Consider the following 21,994-nt stretch of genomic DNA (forward strand, 5'->3'; position numbering starts at 1 on the left):
TAAAACGACAAAATTTTTAAATGATTTTGAGTAGGCGATTTTGAATGGGTCTAGTTTTCTAAAATTAGACTCGGTCTACGAACTCACGTACAATTTTCAAACAGACGTAATACATTGAGTCGTTGACCATACGCATATATGAATAAATTAATTGTTCTGATTACTAAAATCGTCCGTAGTTGGTAATTATTTATTTTGTGACTTTGTCCACGAAGGTTTTCTTAGTGTGTGAAAAAATAAAATACTAGATTTCTTAGCTATAAATACTCCCTAAGACAACATATAAATCCTCCAAACAGAATATAAAAACAAAGAAGCATGGCTAGTAGTAAAGTTGGTGTCCTTACTCTCCTCCTCCTATGTGGTACGTTTTTTTACTTAATATTGATTTGTTTTGGATAATTATTTAACTAGACAAATTTATACACTATATTTATCAAAAATAATGAGAGTTTAAAAAAAACTACCAAACATATTGAGAATTTCTAAAATTCACATGTATCAGTGATACAATAATATTTGAAATTCACCTTGTATCAGTGATACCCTAATTCGCTTTGTATAGGTTGATATATCACTGAATATAAAGCGGATTGTTGTATTACTGATACAAAGCATATTAAAACACGGCTACTACGTTTAATAGTTATCCAAACTATCACCATGCTTGATAATTAAGCCTTAAACTATTGTTATTTCTAATAATTTTCCTTCTTTTTTCATTCAATAAAATATTACTACATGAAAATTTGCATCAATTTATTTTTATTTATACACTTAAAAAATTTTAATTATCTTTCTATTTATTGTCTTTGAAACAGTATTGCTAGTGGGAAGCAATTATGTGGAATCTGCAGACGCTAAGATTTGTCCTCAATTTTGTGAACCAAATATTGGTTACATGACTTGTCCATCCACAGGACACAAGAAACTTTATCCAAAATGTATCAATTGTTGCAAAGCAGGAAAGGGCTGCAAACTTTACCGTAAAAATGGGTCTTTAAGATGTACTGGAACCTAAATAATCACCTTTGACACTTCTCAAAGGGGTTATAACATTAAAATTTCCAATAGATTATGGTCATATATGTAAAATAAATTCTGAGTTTATACTTTACTCAGATGAACCATATAGTATATAATAATGAATTTTCTAATGTTTGTCTAATTATCATTTGTCCTTTGAATTGTCTATCACTAAATTTCTTTGAAGTTGTGTTAAAATCTATAGCTAGTATATAATAATGAATTTTCTAGTGTTTGTGTAATTATCGTTTGTCCTTTGAATTGTCTATCACTAAATTTCTTTGAAGTTGTGTTAAAATTTAAATATAAATAACATAAATATCAATCCTTTTGAAAGTAATTACACTTTCTTCCACTTTTTTAATTACTTTACTCTCTCTTTATTAATATACATAACATTCCCGACATATACATAACATTTTGTGTATATGTTGGGATTTTTGTAATATATTTAGGGAGTTAGGATTTTTTGTAATATTTAAAACATAAGTTATGTATTTGTGTAATTTTTAGAAAATTTAAAGCTATTCAATGAAGATCTGATCAATTATGAATGAAGTTTCGTGTCTGGATTTTCAAAGAGACGAAATTCAATTTATATACTTATATGAATGAGAAAAGTTTGCTTAATGGGCCATAAAATGGGTACGATCTAATGACAACTTATTCAACAGGACACAGTGTTTTACTTGCTCTGGCCAGTCCATGCTCTGTCAAGAGCATCACAATTTTTTATTAATTATGTACTCTTTAAAAGAATTATCTGTAATACCTTGAAGCTTAAGATTCAAAGATCGAATCGTTCTACGCAGAGTTCGGATTTAAACAATTTCACCAAACAAAAAAAAAAAATCAAAATATATCATATATTTAAAATGGTACCAAAATATGTTTAACTCATAAAAAATATGAGTTATGCACTTTACTTTTAACGGCTGACCATAAACGGTGTTAACTTTTTTTGGAAGTGCATAACTCACAATTTTTGTGAGTTATCCATTTTTATTTAAACATAACTCATAATTTTTGTGAGTTATTCATTTTATTTTAACATAACTCACAATTTTTATGAATTATGCACATAACTCACAAAAATTTTGAGTTATTTATTTTGACTTAACATTCAATAAAAAACTTTTCCGATCTTCTATTATACACTTTTTCAATCTTCTATTATATAACTTGTAAAAAAGTGATTATATATATAACTCAACTTTTTTATGAGTTATGCATATATTTTAACCTAACTCACCTCATCTGTTTTAAAGTGAGTTAAATTTCTTACTCAATTTTCGGTATGAATATTGCATGAGTGCTATACTATTTTCTAATCAATGGCCTATATAATTGCTTTGTAATTTAGTAGTTACCTTACCATACCACCTTTTTTTCATTGAATTATTAAAAAAATACAAGGGAGTGAAAAAGAAAACAAAGATTTCACTGTTCTGTCGTGATGCTAGTCATGGCCTCTTCCACATTAACCTTTCGTCCATTTGGTCATTCAATCTCAATATTTTATTTTTATGTCTAACTAGTCGACAATATCAGTGTGCTTTAAAATACTCCAGCTATGCATGATTGTAACTAGATGCATAACTCACAAAGAAAGGTGGGTTATGAGTTATATAATTAAAGATCGAAAAAGTTTTTTTTTATAAGTTATATAATAGAAGATTGAAAAAGTTTTTGATGGAATGTTAAACCAAAATGAATAACTCGAAATTTTTGTGAGTTATGTACATAACTCATAAAAATTGTGAGTTATGTTAAAATAAAATGGATAACTCACAAAAATTGTGAGTTATATTAAAATAAAATGGATGACTCACAAAAATTATGAGTTATGCACATTCCAAAATAAGTTAACAGCGTTTATGGTCAGCCGTTAAAAGTAAAGTACATAACTTATATTTTTTGTCACTACTAAAATGTCTTGTTTTAGCCATGTGATATAGCAAGGGACATTCTTCACTAATTAAGATTTAGTGAGGACAGTCATCGCTACAAGTTGTCTTGCTAATTTGTGTCTAGCTAATTATTAGTGAGGGAGACCCTCGCAAAGTAGTCAAAGAGTAATGTAGTGAGGGATGTCCCTTGCTATATTAAAAATATATATTTATATATATAATATTAATTTATAATTTTGTGAGGGACATCCCTTGCTATATTAAAAATATATGTAATATTAATTTATAATTTAATGAGAGACAAATACGTGAAAATTAATAAAAATTATAAATTTAAATATAGTGAGGGATATCCCTTGCTATGTTAAATAAAAAATTAATTTGATATTTTGATATTTCCTCTCAAAGTCCCTTGTTAATCTGGTAGCATTTAAGTTTTTTACTGCACCAAAACTCAACATTTCAATTGAAAATCAATGTACAACCAATAACAACTAACAACACAATAAGAAAAATACTTCCAAAACAATTCAAACATTAAAATTAAGCAACCAAACTTCATACATATTCATCCAATTTAAACAATATGCAAACCAAGTATTAAAAAAAGTACACAAACAATCACCAACACAAATTCTTTCAAACACTACAAGCTAATAAAATCCAGAACTAAAATAAGAATACCACCTAATACTCTATTCCATCCTCCTTATTCTCTTCACCACCATCATGAGCGCTAAGGGGCGGAGAACGAGGAAGCTTTATTAAGGTATTTACTTAAGCCTTGAGTTCTTGATCATCTGACTCAAGTGTCGTTCTACGTCGCTCCTTCTCTATCCATCTTTTTCGTTACTAGTAGTTCCTAGCAAGCTCCTGAACTTTCTGTCGCATCTCATCAAGCTGTTCATCTAACATGATGGTAGAGCTCCCTATACTTTGCAATCCACATAGAAGACTGTGAAAGTTCTTCTAGAGAAAAGGTCGCATGCCCTTATACACGCCTCCAACTATATCCAGCTAGCCAATTTGAGCTCTTCGATTTCTTGAACATATCGATTCTACATTAAGGCCTCATTTATTTGCACTTAATGGAGGTCTGAATCTGAATGGTTCAAACTTCAGACCATTAAGTATATTTGTTAATATTAAGATTTTCGCTCTTAATAGGTCTGAATAGATCCTGATCATTCAGATCTAGAACCAAGTATTAATAGGTCTGAAGAGATATTCTGGTGTTTGATAGTATTCACCACTCTATTCATAATCAGCAGTCACCACCACTAACCACCTTTGTCACCGCTACCATTGTCAACCACCACCCACCACCACCAACCATCTTCACTATCATAACTACCATCAACAATAAATATCGTTACCAACTACTATTGTCAACTGCTGCCACACCTACTTCCTCTATTATTCTATTATATTCACCGCCACCACCAGGATCGATAACACCACCATCATCAACCACTATCGGCCAATCCCTACTACCGACCAACTCATCTATCACAACTAGGACCACCACTAACTACCATTAATACATCACAACCTCCACACATTCTTCGGCCGCCACCACCATTGTCACTAGTAACGTCACTTCTACTACACTTCAACCACTACCATCGCTACAAATTATCTCTACTAACAATCATCTCCGCTATTCCAACAAACAACATCTCCAACTAGCACCAACACATCATCAACTATCATGCATTCATGTTTCAGCCAACACAATCAATACCTAAAACTACTAATATTAAGCAGTGTCACATCACCACCGCTACCACCATCAATCGCTACCATCATAACAGTCACTACAATACCAACCCTCACAACTATCACCACCAACATTATTTATCACCAACATCAATCATTGTCACCGCAACCACCATTATAAACCATCTTCATTATCACTAACAACATAAATGTTTTCTCTTAATCAAATAATAATTTTGTTGTATTAAATTACATACTTTTATAATATATAATTAATTTTTCATTTGAATTGTATTTTATTTTATTTTATTATATATACAAATAAAATTTTTTTGCACATTCAGATGTTGAAAAACAAACAGTCTTAATCATTCAGTTTTCAGATCTAGAGACAACATCTTAATCATTCAGATTCAGACGTCTGAATCTTAAAAAAAAAAATACACCCTAAAAGTAAAATTAGTATATAATAAATGGTATAAAATAAATTCTAAGTAAGATTGAACTTACATAAGTATACTCAGCCCATGTCTCGACCTAGACTTTTTTTTTATTTCTAATTTTCATATGGGTCCTCTTCCCTACTTCTTCACGAGTAGTTGGTCTGCCATGAGATGCTTCCAGCAAATGAAATAAACATAGTGAACCACAAGCGTATAAATATTCGACTACCATTTAAATGTATAAATAATTACCAATTTACTCTTAGTTATCTTCATGGACATCAAACCACAAGTGTGCAATGAGCCACCTTTCTTAGAATTTCGGGTTGCCTTTGTCTGGATGATCTTCTTTTGAAACTCTGGAGAGCCTAGTACTACAATAAGTTCATCCCAATAATCTGACCCAAACCATCCAATTCGTCCACTATGTCAAGCTTTAGAAAGCATGCATAACAATAGAGAAGACGCATTTTTCTTAAATTGCTTTGAATAACCTAATACTTAGAAAAGCTCCATGTACAAATTTTCGAGATAGATTTTTGGGTATTGAATACCCCTAGGACTCGATAGCATCAATATTAAAACATGGCAAAATCTTGAAAACATTACATTAATTACTTATTCATCATGCATTTATTTAGACATTTTGTCAAACACTTGAGAGAAATGAACTTGTACACGAATGGACCACATTATAACATGTCATGAATTCATTCTTTAATTTATATAGGCATTCAATAAAACACTTGGGGAGCACAACTAGTGCACATGGAAATCATCAAGATATAAACATTATGGATACAACATTCAACTTGCATTCCAGGGTTTAACATGAGGATCACATAATTCTACATACTTGCTAATTAATTCACTTGAAACTTGTATCAATCTTGATTTGAAAACCATACAACAATACATACATGAACACAATCCAAATTCAAACATGTAAATCATGAATTCAATAAATTTGTAGTTTTAAAAATGGTTCTTGAACTCCAAGGGTGGAAGAAAACCCAAGGATGAACACTTACATACCTTGATTGTTAATTTCTTGAAGATTGTAGGGAATTGCTTGGAACTTAATCATGACCTTGATGAATTAGAGTTTTTTTCTTGAGTGAATTTTGTGAATAATTAATGTAATTTTCCATTTTGAGAGTTCAATTTCATGTTTTGACAGACTTGGGTGAGGGGAAATTAACTCAATTACCCTTGAAAAGTCGGAATTAAATGTGCAGAAATGTGTCCAGTGACGTGATACCTGACGCTTCGCATCGATGGGATCAATACGATGGCCAAAGCAACGCGTCGTGATCGCGTTGGCTCACTGGAAATTGCACTGGAGGCTTGCCCAGTGACGCTGCAGCCGACGTGTAGCGTCGATGGGGTCGATGATAAGGCCGACGCGCCATGTCGATGGTGACGTGATGACGCTTGACACTAGTGACGATAATGTCGATGCGATTACCAATGCGTCACACCGAGATTGCATCGATTCACTGTTTTGGACATCCAATTAAGCCTCTAACGACGTCCCAAAAATTTGATACTCGCCCGAGGTGACCTATTGACATTCCTGATCTTGAATCGACTTAAAAATCGACATTTTAAGGTTATAAGGATAGAAAACAAGATCATCCAATTACGAAGGTTTTCTTAAATTGCTTTGAATAACCTAATCCTTATAAAATCGACATTGTTACACTACTCTTATTTTCCTAAGTTATGTTTTTTAAATAAAGTGTTGTACAGAATATTTCTACTAAAGTTAAAATGTTTGTACTTTGTTCATGATTGTAGACACAGCGTACCTTTTGAATGTGATAACATACAATAGTACAGTTTAAGAGTAGATTCATTTTGAATGTTCAGAAATTGGAAGGATAGCTTTTGAAATTAATAGCTTTTAAGAGTACCTCATTCCTATTGAACTCTCCACCTACAATTTATAGGTGAAGAGTAGATTTTGTCTGCTGAAATTAACCAAGACTACCACTATTTACAAGTGAAGAGTTCAAGAGTAAAGAGGCAAAATAATGGTAGAAGTTACAAGAGTTTCAAAAAAGGATGGTTAAATTCATCCACCACAAACCAAGAAACAAATGCAACTTAATGTCATTAGTGAAAGGGATATGCAGCAGCAAATATAATGTTACGTAGGTTTTGCCTGTTAAAGGCAATAAACAACAACACAACCATGTTCTGCCTCTTATAAAGGCAATGAACAAAATGACAAAAATAATTATTACGCAAATTAATATAGTAATAAGTGCTTAAAAGAAAACTCTTGCATTACCTATTCCAAATTTTTATATTGATACTCATCACAGAGATTCCATGCCTCAGAAGTGATTTCACCATCATTGAGATGCAACATTCTCCTGCAAAATTCATTGTACATGGCAACAGTTCTTTCTCTATCTCTATAAACTATGTGGCATCCAAATATGTGATCAATATAAACCGCACGAAACTCATCAAAGAAAAGTAAAAACTATAATTCTTGTGTAAAATAATCTTACTTTTAAGAGCAATAAGGTCAACATGATCTGATATATCAGTTCCATCAACATCTTAGGGAATAAGATTCCTCATCCACATTGGATATTTTCAAAGTTCAAGAGCTCCACTAGTTTGATGGTCCATTGAAACCATTTGCTTAATAAACCCAACTTTTGATAAGTGCTCTCCACATTTACCCCTAATTAAATCTTCCATCGGGATCCTACAGTTGAATTAGGTAAATTTAGCTAATTTATATTTTTTGTACTACCGTAATTAGAAGCATCACCTTTCTTACAGCCTCTAATGCATAAATGTGTAATGTGCAATTGGTACTTATGCCCACCCCTAATGACAATTATCTCCAATCGTTCATATAAGGACACCTAATTATCCTGTTTGATTAATAATCCATACAAGAACACTTAATTGTCTCGTATGATTGACAATATAAATTGACTTGTTTAAGAAATTCCTTTACATCTTATTTGGGCTTTAACAACAAAGGGAATCCAAATACATATAGATCAAAGGGAATTCAAATGCAAATAGGGCATTGGATTCCAATCAAGTGTAAATTTGGGCAACAACAAAAAGTTGAGAAATGGATAAAAGACAAAGTTACCTCGAGAGCTTCGGCTGTAGGCAGCTTTGGAAAGGAAGATGTGATTAGACTTTAGGGTTTTTTTGAGAAATTAAAATTTAACCCAAGTTCTAATTGTTAAAAATATCTGGAAAAAAAGGAGGTGTTATGAAATATAATATAAAGAATAAGAAGAATGGATAGAGAGAATAATATTTCTTCTAAGGATGAGAGATCATAAGATTGAGAATACAATGAACAAAACCCCTCTATTTATAGAGGAAAATACTCCTAGTTTTTTACTAAAAGACAGATACTTCAAATCTTGATATATATCAACTAGATCTTGATATATCTTATTAGATCTTGATAGACATTCACAATAATGTAAATATATTTATAACACTCTCCCTTGAATGTCTAATTGATAGATAATGTGCCTCGTTAAAACCTTACTAGAAAAAATCCAGTGGAAAAAAATCCAGTGAAGGAAAAAGAATACACATCTCTAATAATATGCATTTCGGTTGCCTCATTTAAAACACTAAGTGGGACAAAACATCAAAAGGGAAAAAGAGTACAATGCGTATTAACTCCCCCTAATGAGAACATTCTTTAGCCTTTGCATCCCGGTCGTGTGCACCATCTTCTTGAAAGTTGTAATTGAAGGATACTTGGTGAATAAATCAGCCACATTATCACTTAAACGAATTTGTTGAACGTTAATATCACCATTCATTTGGATCTCCTGTATGTAGAAAAGCTTTAATGAAGTGTGTTTCGTTCTATCTCCTTTTATGAATCCTCCCTTAAGATGTGTTATGCATGCTGCATTATCTCCGTGTAAAATTATAGGTATATTGTCATATTTCAAATCACATTTTTCTCGAATGAAATGTATCATGGATCTCAACTATACACATTCTCGGCCAGCTTCACAAATAGCTATTATCACAGCATGGTTTGATAAAATGGCTAGATAAACTGCTTTATATATCTCCAAGATATGGCAGTATCCCCACGTGTGAACACATTGTATGTTTGAAATCGAGATTTATATTGGTTAAATAAATACCCAACATTAGCATAATCAACAAGATCAGAACTACAATATTTAGATCAAATAAGTTCATATGTTTGATCTTATTTCGATGTCTCCTAGTAGGATCAAAATTATACCTTGCTAACAAATTGATCGAAAAGGTTTTATCATGTCTTGTGGTATTTGCAAGATACACGAGTGCACCAATTGCGCTAACATATGGTACTTCATAACCAATCTAAATTGGTATAGTTTTCATTTCAGTAAACAATCTATTGCTTTTGAAAACTCTCCAAGAGTTTCAATAAATTTCAAGTTATAAGCTTATACAATATAAAGATTATCAATAAGTTTCTCAGAAACTTATATATGTTGAACCCTTAAAGTAGTTTTTATATAAATTTTGTCAAGTGACAATATTCAACATTTCATATGTGACATCTTCAAGTGTCTAGACTGCAAATCAAATAAGTTTTACGCTTACCAAGATGCATCCTTTCATGTCACTTGATAAATGTTTCTATGTCAGCATGCTTAAATAAACGTAGAATTCGGATCCTCGTAATCTTTTACAATATTGCACCAATATTGTATCAAAGATATCATTAATGATATATCATTTCGTATCGATTCACAGTATGACATAACATTTTGAGATTTCATCACTTCATTATTTTCAGATACCTAAACCTCTCATAAGGTTTCATGAAGTGTTATGTCATAGGCTCTTCAAGAGCACATTGCTTTCTTATTATGATTATTTGCTTATGATTTTTCAAGGATTATTTCATTTGGAACTGATTGGTCTACCATGCTTCACGCATGCATAGATTTTATCCTTTAGGGACACAAAATAAGAGCACTTGAAGCTTAAATATGAGATGCTTTCGGCATTTAACTTGAATTATATTTTGAATGAGGATCTGATGATAATTCTTTACATATTTCTTAGTTGCTTATAATCTCCCCTTTATGTTAGGAAAACTAACATATATCCTCCATCTTCTTTGAGGAATTTATCTTTGTGCATTATAGTCCATTCATTAATCATATACCGCATATCAAAATTATTAGATAGAATAGTTGGTTCCTGACCTTGAACCAATTGAGAGGGAAGAAATAATCATAATTTATTGGTCTAATGCATACAAGTGCTATTGTATGCAACATGTCATATTTCAGACTAACACATAAAACTTTGTTCTCATTATCAATGGTTTAGCTATTTATTAAAGGCATTCAATGTCAAACCATCATCATCAAGATGAATTGTCATGATTGCACAATCTGAAAATTATGCTTTTAACTCAATTTTATTGAGCAGACAACTTTATAAATGTCAAACTGCAAATTGACAATAAACATGCATGTGATCATCTTCTATCGATGCATCTTAATAGATCACATGACTGACGAACGGGCCCTTATTCACCTTTTATACTTTTTAAATTCGAAGGGATCCAATCCCAATATTAGTTGGTCCAACCAACTTATCATGAGAACAAACAACACTAAAACTAAAGATTTTTTTTAACTCTTCAATATTTGCTCAATACTCAGTATGCACATCTTTGAGATGTCACAATCATTCATGTCAATTTATGAACTTTTATACTAGTAAACTCCAAGTTTGCTATGACATGTGTCTTTTACTTTAGTAAATTTCAGATTTACTATTATATGAATAAATTTCAGATTTACTACTTTAAAAGTAGATTTCAAAATAACTTTTCTTAAATATTTTACCTCTTTCAGAGGTGGATTGTGATTTCCTTACAACCACAAGCACGTTCGAATTTATATACAGTCATATTTACCCTCAGGGTCTAGATCTGTGTTTATAATAATCAAAATTCTCATTCCCGAAAAATAGAATATAATTGTGCCTTAAGCATATCAAATTATGATAGCTTAGAACCTCTTTCAAGCTATTGTTACTTCAAGAGCAAATTGAGGCATACATATGACGTAAAGAATTTTTTTCTAACATATCTTATGATCATAATATGCGTGTGAAAATATCACTTTTGATAATTATCATATTGTCCCTACATGCGTATATTTGTGCATTCAATCACCTTTATTCTTTCAGACTTATTATTCACTGCTACCACATTCACTTCATGGAATTGATCATATTCAATGGGTCGGATTTCATGGCTTTTCATCAAACACCCATTACTTTGCCTTAACCATCATAATACCATCAGTATGGTGCATTGAGATTCAAATTCAACGTCTTATCCATATATAGGTGTCTTAGGCATAAATCGATGGGACTTGAACCCAACATCTTATCATCATGGTGCATCGGGACTCTAACCCGATGTATTACTTGCTTAAAGCAATGAAACTTAAATCCATCATCACATCAATCAATGACATAATGGTCAAAGTTAAATAAAACTCAACTTATTGATAGAAACAAATACAAATCTCCAAAAATACTTTAGCAAGTCATTGTAGCAAGAGAAGTGTTAAAATAGATGATATGCAACAACAATATAACATCAGTTAACATGTTTGCCTTAGAGTAATAATGACAATAGATGCAGATTACAATAATAAAGTAAGCATCAATAATGATTATGTACTTTTGCTCTTATATGTATTAACTTTGTAAGGGTTAAAGTGCAAGAAGTACCTCTACAACTTGTATATTAATAAGTCTACTAATAGATACAAATTAGCATCACTTTAATATCTTTGAAGATGAGTACTATTATATTATCAAAGCTTAAATCTTTTCTAAGCAAAGGATTTCGTCAGCACACATTATTGATTAATAACAAACCGATAGAAATCTTAATTGGTTAGAGACCTCGTGCTGATAATGTCTTATGAAATATAGTATAAAGAACAAGAAGAATGGATAAAGAGGGAAGAGTATTTCTCTTGAGGATGAGAGATCATAAGATTGAGAATACAATGAACAAAATCCCTCTATTTATAGGGGAAAATACTCCTACTTTTTGACTAAAAGACAGATACTTCAAATCCTGATAGATATCAACTAGATCTTGATATATCTTTTTAGATCTTGATAGACATTCACTATAATGTAAAATGCATTTATAACAGAAGGAAAATAATAAAGGGAGAGGGGGCGGGGAACAAGACCTTTTTTTTTATTTTAAGGTTTTAACTCAAGTCTTTTTAATTTTATTTTATTAAATGAAATAATTTCTAAAAATACTTCTAGTTAATAATATTTTTAAAGTATATGTGAACCAATCACTAATATTATTTAATAAAACAATTATTAAGAATATCACTAAAATTTAAATTAACTTTTGACCCGTGATGTATTTATTCATTATATTAATATGAAAATAATACATACGTTGCATTTTATAGTATTTTTTTTTTATAGTTTTCTAACTTTTAAATTTTAAATTAAAAATTAAATTAATATAAATCAATTTAGCTTTAAAGATTGGTCAAATTAATTCTTGTAATGCGAAATGTGATAAATAAAAAGGGAAAAGAGTCAATATAAATTGGTCATCACTAATGTTTCTTAAGCATACCAGTAATACACTTCGTTTAGTATAATCATCAATTTAATTTATAGATTAATCAATAAATAACATTTGTTATAGAAATTACAAATATGCTTCTACTTGTTGTAGTCATTGACTTAGGTTAATTAATCAATAATATTTTTAAATATATCATTAATGCACTTTTAGTTAGTACAGTTATCAATTTATAAGCTAATCAATCTGTAACATAGTGTAAAATATCACTAATTTACTTTTGTATTTTAAATATTTTTTAAGCCGGCTTAAATAGGTAGGGGTGGAGTCGGCTTTGACCCTATCCTATTTATTAGTTAATTATCAATAGCATTTTTAAAAATAACACGAGTACACTTCACTTAATTAAACCGTTAACGCGTAAGCTAACCAATAAGTAATAGAAGCCTTTTATTAAGAATATCACATATGCACTTCTATTTATTGTAATATTGACGAATAAACTAATAGTCAATAATATTTTTTGAAAAATGCATCTTATGTGCTTGTATTTGCAATTATTATCTTGTATATGTAGATAAATCAATAATACTTCTTTATAAATACTATTATTACTCTTCTACTTAATATAGTTGTCAAAATATATGTTAAATATATCATTCGCTAATAATTCTAAATGATATCACTAATGTTCTTACAATTAATATATTTGTCAATGTATAAGTTAGCCTGTCAATCATATTTTAAAAAAAACACTAATACACTTTACTTAGTTTAACTATCGTATAAGTTAACAAATCAATATTATTTTAATAAAGATATTAAAAATGCACTTCTATTTTATTATAATTATTGGCATATAGATTAATCGATCAATAATATTTCGTAGTGCATAACTACTTAGTATAGTTATCAAGTTATAGGACAACTAATCAATTAATAATAATAATACTTATACCAATAATACACTTCTATTTTTATTATCAAATTATAAGCTAATAAATCATTATCTTTTATTCAAAATATCACTAAAATATTTTTACTTATTTTAGTTATCACTTTCTATGATACTCATTCAATTATAATATTTTTAAAGTGTGTATTGTTGATACCTAATTTTTGCCCTCCACAACTACGTTTAATCTCGAGTTTCTTCGATTTTTAAATAAAATTACAATAATTATTTTTTAAAATAAATGCATTTTAAAATAGGTATTTGGTCTAATTTTGTCATTTAAGTTATAATTATATATTTTCGTATTATATACGAGATTGTATAAATGATGTCATTTTAAATGAACATTTTCATCAAATTGGGTTTTAAATTAAGGATTATTTGAAAAATAAATAAATAATTATAATCTTGATTTAAACGTAATTTATTCTCAAAATAATTTTATTTGAATAAATATGTGCTTGATTTTGTTAAACCAAGAAGCTCGAGATTAAGTGAGATATTAATTTATATCGGGTTTCGGTTTAATTTGGTCAATCTATTAAAGTGACTATAATTCAAATAAAATTGACTTCAATTACAATGCAATTGGCCAATGACTTCAATTTGGTTAAAATTTAAATGGATTTGACTAATTCTTAATTTGATTGGGGTTATCAATTAAATAACCCCAATTTCAGTTTATTCTTATTTTTAAATTACCAACCCACTCTTCAAATTAACAAGCCCAAGGCCAATTTCCTTTTGACTTTGCCAAATTAGCCCCAAATTTCAGTAGCCCACCTAAAACTACATCCACCAACATCCCAAACATCTACAAAACCTACCCGCCCCACACCATTTAATCCTTTCTCCTTCAATAAGCAAAATTTGTTTATAGCTCACCAAAAACAAACAACAACACGACAAAAACTGCGTACAAGCTACACCAACAGCAATGCTAAAACCACCATCCAAACACAATGCGAAAACCACTATCCAAACACGATGCAAAACCTCAACCCATTTCCCCCTGATTCCCCTTATCTCAACCCGAATCCAATCTGTTTTCTGCTTTCTCTTCACAGTCACATGTTTTTCCACACAATTTTGGTACGAAATCTTCTAGAAAGAGGGTGAGGTGTTACCCCCAATGTCCGAATTCCGTGATTTTTGAGATAACGCGTACGGATTCATACCTGTTTGGCAAATTTTCATTGGTTCTTGGGAAAATGATCCATTTTCCCCCAGTGGTTGTTGGCCATCTGTTGAAAATCCGTTCAAGAAAATCAATAGGGGTGCAATTTGTGAGGATTCTCCTCTTTTGAATTCAAAACGAATCCTCAACCCCCCTTCTATAAATAGCTCTCTTTAAGGTCTGAAGAGGGGGATTTTTCTGGGAGCTCTAAGGTTTTAAGAGTGGGGAAATTTGGGGTTTTGGTCGACATTAATTCAAAGTAAGGGATTTGGAGAGGTTTTCTAGGGGTTCTTTTCTCGAAGAGGCGAGGGTTCGAAAATTTAAATAAAAAATTTTTGGAGTTAGAAGCTTGGGGAGATCTTTCTTTGGGAAAGGGGTTACTGTTTAGGATTCAAAAATTGGGCGAGAAAGCTAGGTTGGAAATATTTTTCTTTAGGGTCTGGGAGGGGAAGAAGAAAGCACAGTAAAACTTCAATTTTCCAATAAGTTTATTTCGAGCTGTCAATTAGTCATCATTCTAGAGGGTCCGATTTTTGGTGGTGTTGGAGTCTAATATTAGCTTGGGAGTCCTGTTTTGCTTCCCTGAAGTAGGTAACCCTTCATCTCTTTTGGTTTCAAAATGTGTTCTTCTTTTTCTTTATTCTTCTAAGCGATGCTGCTGTAGCATTTTAGTCGTCTAGCTATGTTGTGTATAATCGTGGTTGCTAGATTTGTTGGTTGTTAAGGTCTTAAAGACCATACATTTTTGTGAAGTTCGTGCTTCTGATTGTTGTTTGGAATAACTGGTATCTTGTTAACACGGGTTTGTTAGCTAAGGTCTCAGGTTCTTCGATCTGTTTCTAATCGCTAGTATCCTACTGAAGTTAGTTTCGTGTTTAAAGTTTCATGTTTTTTTTTTTTTGAAGTTTCATGCTGTTGGAAATTTTTTTTTAACCTGACTTTGTGGTTAAAGTTTCATGTTTCGATTCGATTGATACATTTCGAGCTGCTGAACCGTGTTCATTGGAAGTGGTGGTGGGGTTACTTTAGAATTGAAAATTATTAAGACCTTCTTAGCTGCTCAGGGGTCTGCTACTTACTTGCTGACTGTAGTGCAAATATGCTATTGTTCAACTTCCAAACTTACTTCTCTTGAAAAGTTTTGAGTTTTGGCTTGTTTAAACAACTCTTATGTCAAGTTTCATTCACTCTTTCTTAAGTCATTATTGTATTCCGTTGTTCGCTGTTCCAAGCTATCCGATTTTTGGTATGGTGTGTTGAGGAGTTGTATCCTTTTTGAAGAAATTGTACAGGGAGGGGCTCTGTTTTATCTCTCTAAAAAGAATGGCTCTTTCCCCACTTAATGTTATGAATAGGTCGCTTAAGAGATTTATTTTAAATTCCCAACTCTATTGTACGTTTCCTTATTTACTTATTCCTGTTTATGAGTATTCTTACAAATTTGGTCTTAAACGTTTCATTTATATATTTGTGCTAGCAATAATTCCGTTTCTTTTACTTTCTATACTTTTGCATACTATTTGCTATGTCGTTTAAAATTACAATAATTCCATGTCTTTTGTTATTGATTTGTTGTGTTGGATATCTGTATGGTGTACTGCGCTTCGGGCCTGCACATTAATCTCTCCTACTTTCTTTTCTTGCATATGAATCGACTGAGTCCTACATGGACTCTCTCCCTCTTGCACATTCATCATGGGCCAGTGAGGCCCATCTTGTTGGGTCAATCCAGAAAAAGAGCCCAAAGCCGGATAAATAGCGCGCGAATACAAGGAGTCACAAGAAAAGGAAAAGGTTAAAGTCCCGTATTTGAAGCGGCTAAGAGACAAAAGTCTCATTTATTATTTCATTTTGTTTAATCAGTGTTTTTTTTTATTGTTTATTCATATTATTCATTCATTTGGACCTCGAAGCCAAAGTTGTATTTAATACAGGTGAAGTGAAAACTCGAACCAAAGGGCCCGAAAACATAGAAATAGGATAGGTGAGAGGAAAAATGGGTTGAAAACCCAACTAGATTAGGACAGGCTCAACGGTTTGGGCTTCAAAGCCTAAATCTTACTTCTCCTCCCTTCCCATTTCTTTTTGATTATTTGTTTTACATGTCTTTTACGAACCTAGTCAAATCCCCTAATGAATTCGCTAAAAACTAATTTTTTGCAAACTTTCAAAAATATCTCTAAAACCAACCATTTTTCAATGAATCAAATTTTAGAAGTTAATTGAAGACGTTTTCAAATAGATCGGATAACCGCAAGTTAGCAGGCGTTTTAGGTGTCTAGCACCTTCCTAAACGTTAATAAAAATCGCTTACTCAGAATTTTTTAACTTAAACGATTTTTCTGTTTTGGATCGTTTGAAGTAACTCTCTAAAGGTTTCTTAATTCCTTTTCAAAATTAAGTGACGACTCTTCTCAAAAAGTTAAAATTTCTCCGCAAAACAGAAATGGCGACTCTGCTGGGGATTTGGAATTAGGTTCTAACCAATTGTTTGATTTCTTCTTTTGATTATCTGTTTATGTGTTTATATGCTTCGATTTTGTAAAGTTTAACTATTGCATCGCATGGCATATTCCTACATTATTTAAACTGTTTTGGAATTTCGTGGGTATCCCAGTCCTTATTGATCAATTCCAAAAATGTGTTGGAAATACAAACAGTTTATTAGCACGTGAGTCGTCTGATGATTGTTTGTATTTTCAAACTCAATTTGTCCGCTTGAGAACCAGTGTTCAAACTCACTCTAAATACTTAGGATAAAGCGAAACCAAAACCCTATTTTAGGCATGAGCCTAGGACGGCACAATACCCGAGCAGGGTATTGGGCCCATTAGAAAACCTGCCCTGCGTCTATTGACCTCGAGTTAATTACAGATGAATCATATTTATGTGTTGAAAAAATGCATGTTTGTCTAAATTCAATCCATTATCCTTTGGGTGTCAGGAAAAAGCTTGATTTGTTTACTTTTGTAAGAAGAATTGAAGCAAGATAAGCAAAAAATTGATCGATTTGGGAGGTTGCATCTAAGGCAGAGTTTGAACGTCAATGTATGTCACCAATAAAAGAAGTGGACGAGGCAAAGAAGGAAAAGGCAGACGAAGGAGCCTCCAGTAGCTAGTTTTTCTATTTCCTCTGCGCGGGAACTTATCCTCTTTCATGTTTTTTCCCTTTTTTTCTAAAGATTGTATCCCTCTTTCATTATCTTTTGTAGGAATTTATGCCCTTTTAGTGTCTATATAAGTTGAGGAATAATGGATTGACTTTAAGGAAGCATATATTTTCTTCAAAATTGGTAAGTCTGAACCCTTGGCTCAAAAAGGGTCACCCCAGTTAGGATACGCATTATTATAATGTTTGTGTAATATAACTGTCTTGTGTGCTTGTTTGGATCAAAAGCAAGTTTATCCGCTATGCTCCTACGGATGAATTTGCCTATGACCCAAACAACTCTATGTGGTTATTTTCTGTCAAATATTTTGCATTACTTATCACATACGAAAACTAACACATCTACCTTTGAGTTGTTTTACTTTATAGATAATAGAAATTACTCCGTGTTGATATAAGCTAGCAGAACATCCCTACTTCACTTGATCAAAAGCGCACAAAATCCCATCCTCTGACCATCATTCAAAAATGACAGGAAATGATGAAGAAAGGGCACTGACTATCCGGGATAATGTGATAGCGGAACAGAATGGGATGATTGCGGAACTTGCAAGAAAGTTAGAAATGCTTCAGGAAGAAATAATCGCACTTGGGATTTGGCTAACTTATCCATCACCGTCAATGCTCCCGCTCCGGGAGGACACAGGACTCTACTCCAAATTCCTCCCCTCAGCACCCCTACTCTTGGGGATCATCCAAATAACGTATCATCCGTCTCCACTCCCCATTTGTCCAAAATATCAATGGTGAAAATAACCCAGACACCTACCCTCCGCATAATCCATCTCTAACCCCACAGAACCTGTCTTTGATCCATTCCTAAATCCTCAAAATACATTTTCAAATCAACAAAATGCATTCCCAAATCCACAAGATTCACTCTCAAACCCATAAAATACGTCAAACCTACCTTCGAATCCACCAAATTCATTTCCAAATCCGCAATATCCTTCTCAGATTCCACCAAACCACTCTCAAATTTCATAAAACCTTTCTAATTTTCATAACGTCCACCCTACCTACCAACCCACTTCGTTTCATCCACAAAATCAAGTCTCCCTTCCAAATCCTCTCGATGCCATTATACCCCTTGATATTTATAATCCTCTTCCTAATCTCGAGATGGACCATTACGAGGAGAAGGAGAAAGAGTGAAGGACCCAGCATAAAATGAAGTTGCTAGCTATGAATGAAGAGATCATGAGGATCAAAGAATCTCATGGAGTGAGGGACCACGACGGTTTAGGGTATGATAATTTATGTGTTCACCCTGGAATAGATCTACTAGAAGGGTATAAGGTCCCTAAATTTGAAGTGTTCGATGGCACTAAAAATTCAATGGCCCATCTGAGAAGGTATTGTGATCAAATGGTGGGGGTAGGAAAAAATGAGACGTTATTGATGCGTCTGTTCAGCCGAAGTTTAGGTGGCAAAGCCTTAGAGTGGTTCATGTCTTAGGAACTGAAAAGATGGACTGGTTGGAAAGCATTGGCCAAGGGTTTCCTTGACAGGTTCGCATTTAACATTGAGATAGTCCCTTACTGATACTCACTATATCGGATCAAACAAAAGAATAATGAGTGTTTTCGAGACTACGCCTTTCATTGGAGAAAAGAGGCTGCTAAAGTACAACCTTCCATGTCTGAAGAAGAAATGGCATCGATTTTCTCTCGCGTATAGGAAGGAGAATTTTATACCAAGATGGTATCCGTGGTCCAAGCAACTTTTGCAGATTTAGTAAAGATTGGGGAATCGTTAGAGGAAGGCATCCGAATAGGAAAAATTTCCAAAACCCCAACATCATCTAAATCTTCTGCATTCCTAAAGAAGAAAAGAGAGGATGCGACTGCAGTCTCTACTAATTCTATTGATAAGTTAAAGAGGAAATTCAAGCCTAGGAATATTCTTTCCTCATCATCGCCATCAAGCTTTCAGCTTGTATTCTTTGCTTAACCCCAATGTCAAGCTCTAATTTCAAATATTTTATCCCAATGCCAAGTTCCACAGCCAATTTATCAGCCTCATACTCAAGCTACTTTTCCAAATAACCAAGTAAATGTGTAAACATCTCCAAATTATTGTCAAGTACCTTCTTCTGTAAATCAGAACCATTATAACCCTCCACGTTCGAACTTCGAAAAGAAACCTCCTCGAAACTTTACACTGCTAGCTGAAAGTTGTACCCAGCTCTTCGAAAGATTGATGAAAGCTGGTTATTTGCAACCAATCCAGCCAAAGCTTATCAATCCCAACTCCCAGTTTTATCATCCCAATCAAAATTATGCCTACCATTCAAGAGAAGCGGGGCACAGTATCGAGGATTGTATTAACTTGAAACATAAGATCCAAGATTTGATCGATCAGAAGGTCATCACACTTCAGCCGTCGACACCAAATGTTAATAGTAATCTATTGCCTAACCATGGGGGACCTACAGTTAACATGATTGAAATCGAGGGTAAATGGGCGTCTAGCAAGACCATCACTAAGTTAAATTCAGAAGGACTCAAAAGAACAGAAGAGATCGAGAAGAAAGAGAAAGTTGTTGCCTCCTTAAGTAAGAATTTGGAAGGAATTATTGAGCCTGTTATGGTCCCAGAAGAAGTCTTTAAGCATGGAATAGAGTACCATCTAAGAAACAAAAATGAGATCGAAGATAATTCAAAGGAGAGTCTGTTTAGGCCCTTGTCGATCTTGTACCAGTCATTTCCCGTACATGAGGTGTCAAACGATGATGGTCTTGGGGATGGGATAAAAGATCTATTCAAAGAAAACAATGCTCTACCAGATGATTTTCCAAAGTCCAGTGGGGTGAAGAGGATTGCATCATGGGAGGCCTTGCAAAACCGGACCTCCACTCCACTCATAACCCGTCACCCATCGCGGTAGATGAAAGGGAAATTACTAATAGTTTTTAAAATCGGCGATTATCTGGAGAAAGCCCCGTGATCCACCCTTTTATGTCTCAAATTTTCATTTCGTGTTTTACAACTTTTAAAAAGGTATGGGCCCATATTTGTGTGGGTCATAAGCCATAGTTTTTATTTATTTTCCAAAAGGCGTCCCTTTATTTAAGAAGTTACTTTTTAAATATGATTATCTAGCATGGTTTGTTTTGGTAGCAATAATTTTAAAACCTGTCATTGTCATGTCATGTCGAGGGTAAGTCAAACAAGGCGAAAGAAATAATGATAAACATAAAAGGTGATGAGGAGCAGTTAGTAGTAGATACAGAGGAATGTGAAAATCAAAAGAAGCCCAACTTGGAGGAGCCCTAATTCTACCTGAGATGGATGGTCAAGATTAGACCAAACCAATCAATTCTGATGCGGTAAAGATATATCATGCTTGAAAGATGTTATAGTTTTTTTTTCTAGGCTTATTTGTAATCACCTTTATAATAGTATCAATTTTATGATGAGTAATCGCCTAGAATCCTTTCCTTTATGTACGAACTACGTTTGACCTGAATTCCCAAGAAAGGGATATGTAGGCGGCCTATGTCGGCTTCGGTCAACCCCTTGGAAAAATTTATCCTTTCCTCTATGTATGAACTACGTGATGACCTGAATTCCCAAGAATAAGATACGTAGGCGGCCTATGTCGGGTTCGGTCAACCCATTAGATTTTTCTATATATATCCCTAGCTTAGCTTGAACTATATTTGACCTGATTCCTGCTTCAACGGGATCTCGATCATATAACCCAAGAAATGGAAACTAGGGCAGAATTTTCGAGAAGAAATCTCAAAAATTCACAAGAGAAGATCAACATCCAACAAAGAGAAAGAAGATCAGCAAAGGCTTCAGATCCACTCAAGATGATATCATATCAGACTACTCTAAAATGGGGCAGAAATTTTGAGGGAAGCCTCAAAATTTCCACCAAATACTGGAATATATTTCAAATTCCCCAGCACCTGAGGTTTAAGCCAAGCTCTTGAAGACACCAATTGTGACAAAGTCTAGGTAGACTCAATTTCTGTCTAT

The 21,994-nt window shown here is 32.8% G+C and overlaps 1 non-coding gene across 1 annotated transcript; it reads left to right on the forward strand.

Annotated features, from left to right (window-relative positions):
• The first annotated feature begins 224 nt into the window (after positions 1-224).
• LOC107877299 lies at positions 225-1,168 on the forward strand. Its single transcript, XR_007057716.1, has 2 exons — positions 225-364; positions 822-1,168. It is a non-coding gene; the product is annotated as an uncharacterized LOC107877299 (transcript).
• The last annotated feature ends 20,826 nt before the right edge of the window (positions 1,169-21,994 follow it).

This window comes from Capsicum annuum, chromosome 7 (genome assembly GCF_002878395.1).
Source record: "Capsicum annuum cultivar UCD-10X-F1 chromosome 7, UCD10Xv1.1, whole genome shotgun sequence".
Classification (NCBI taxonomy): Eukaryota; Viridiplantae; Streptophyta; class Magnoliopsida; order Solanales; family Solanaceae; genus Capsicum; species Capsicum annuum.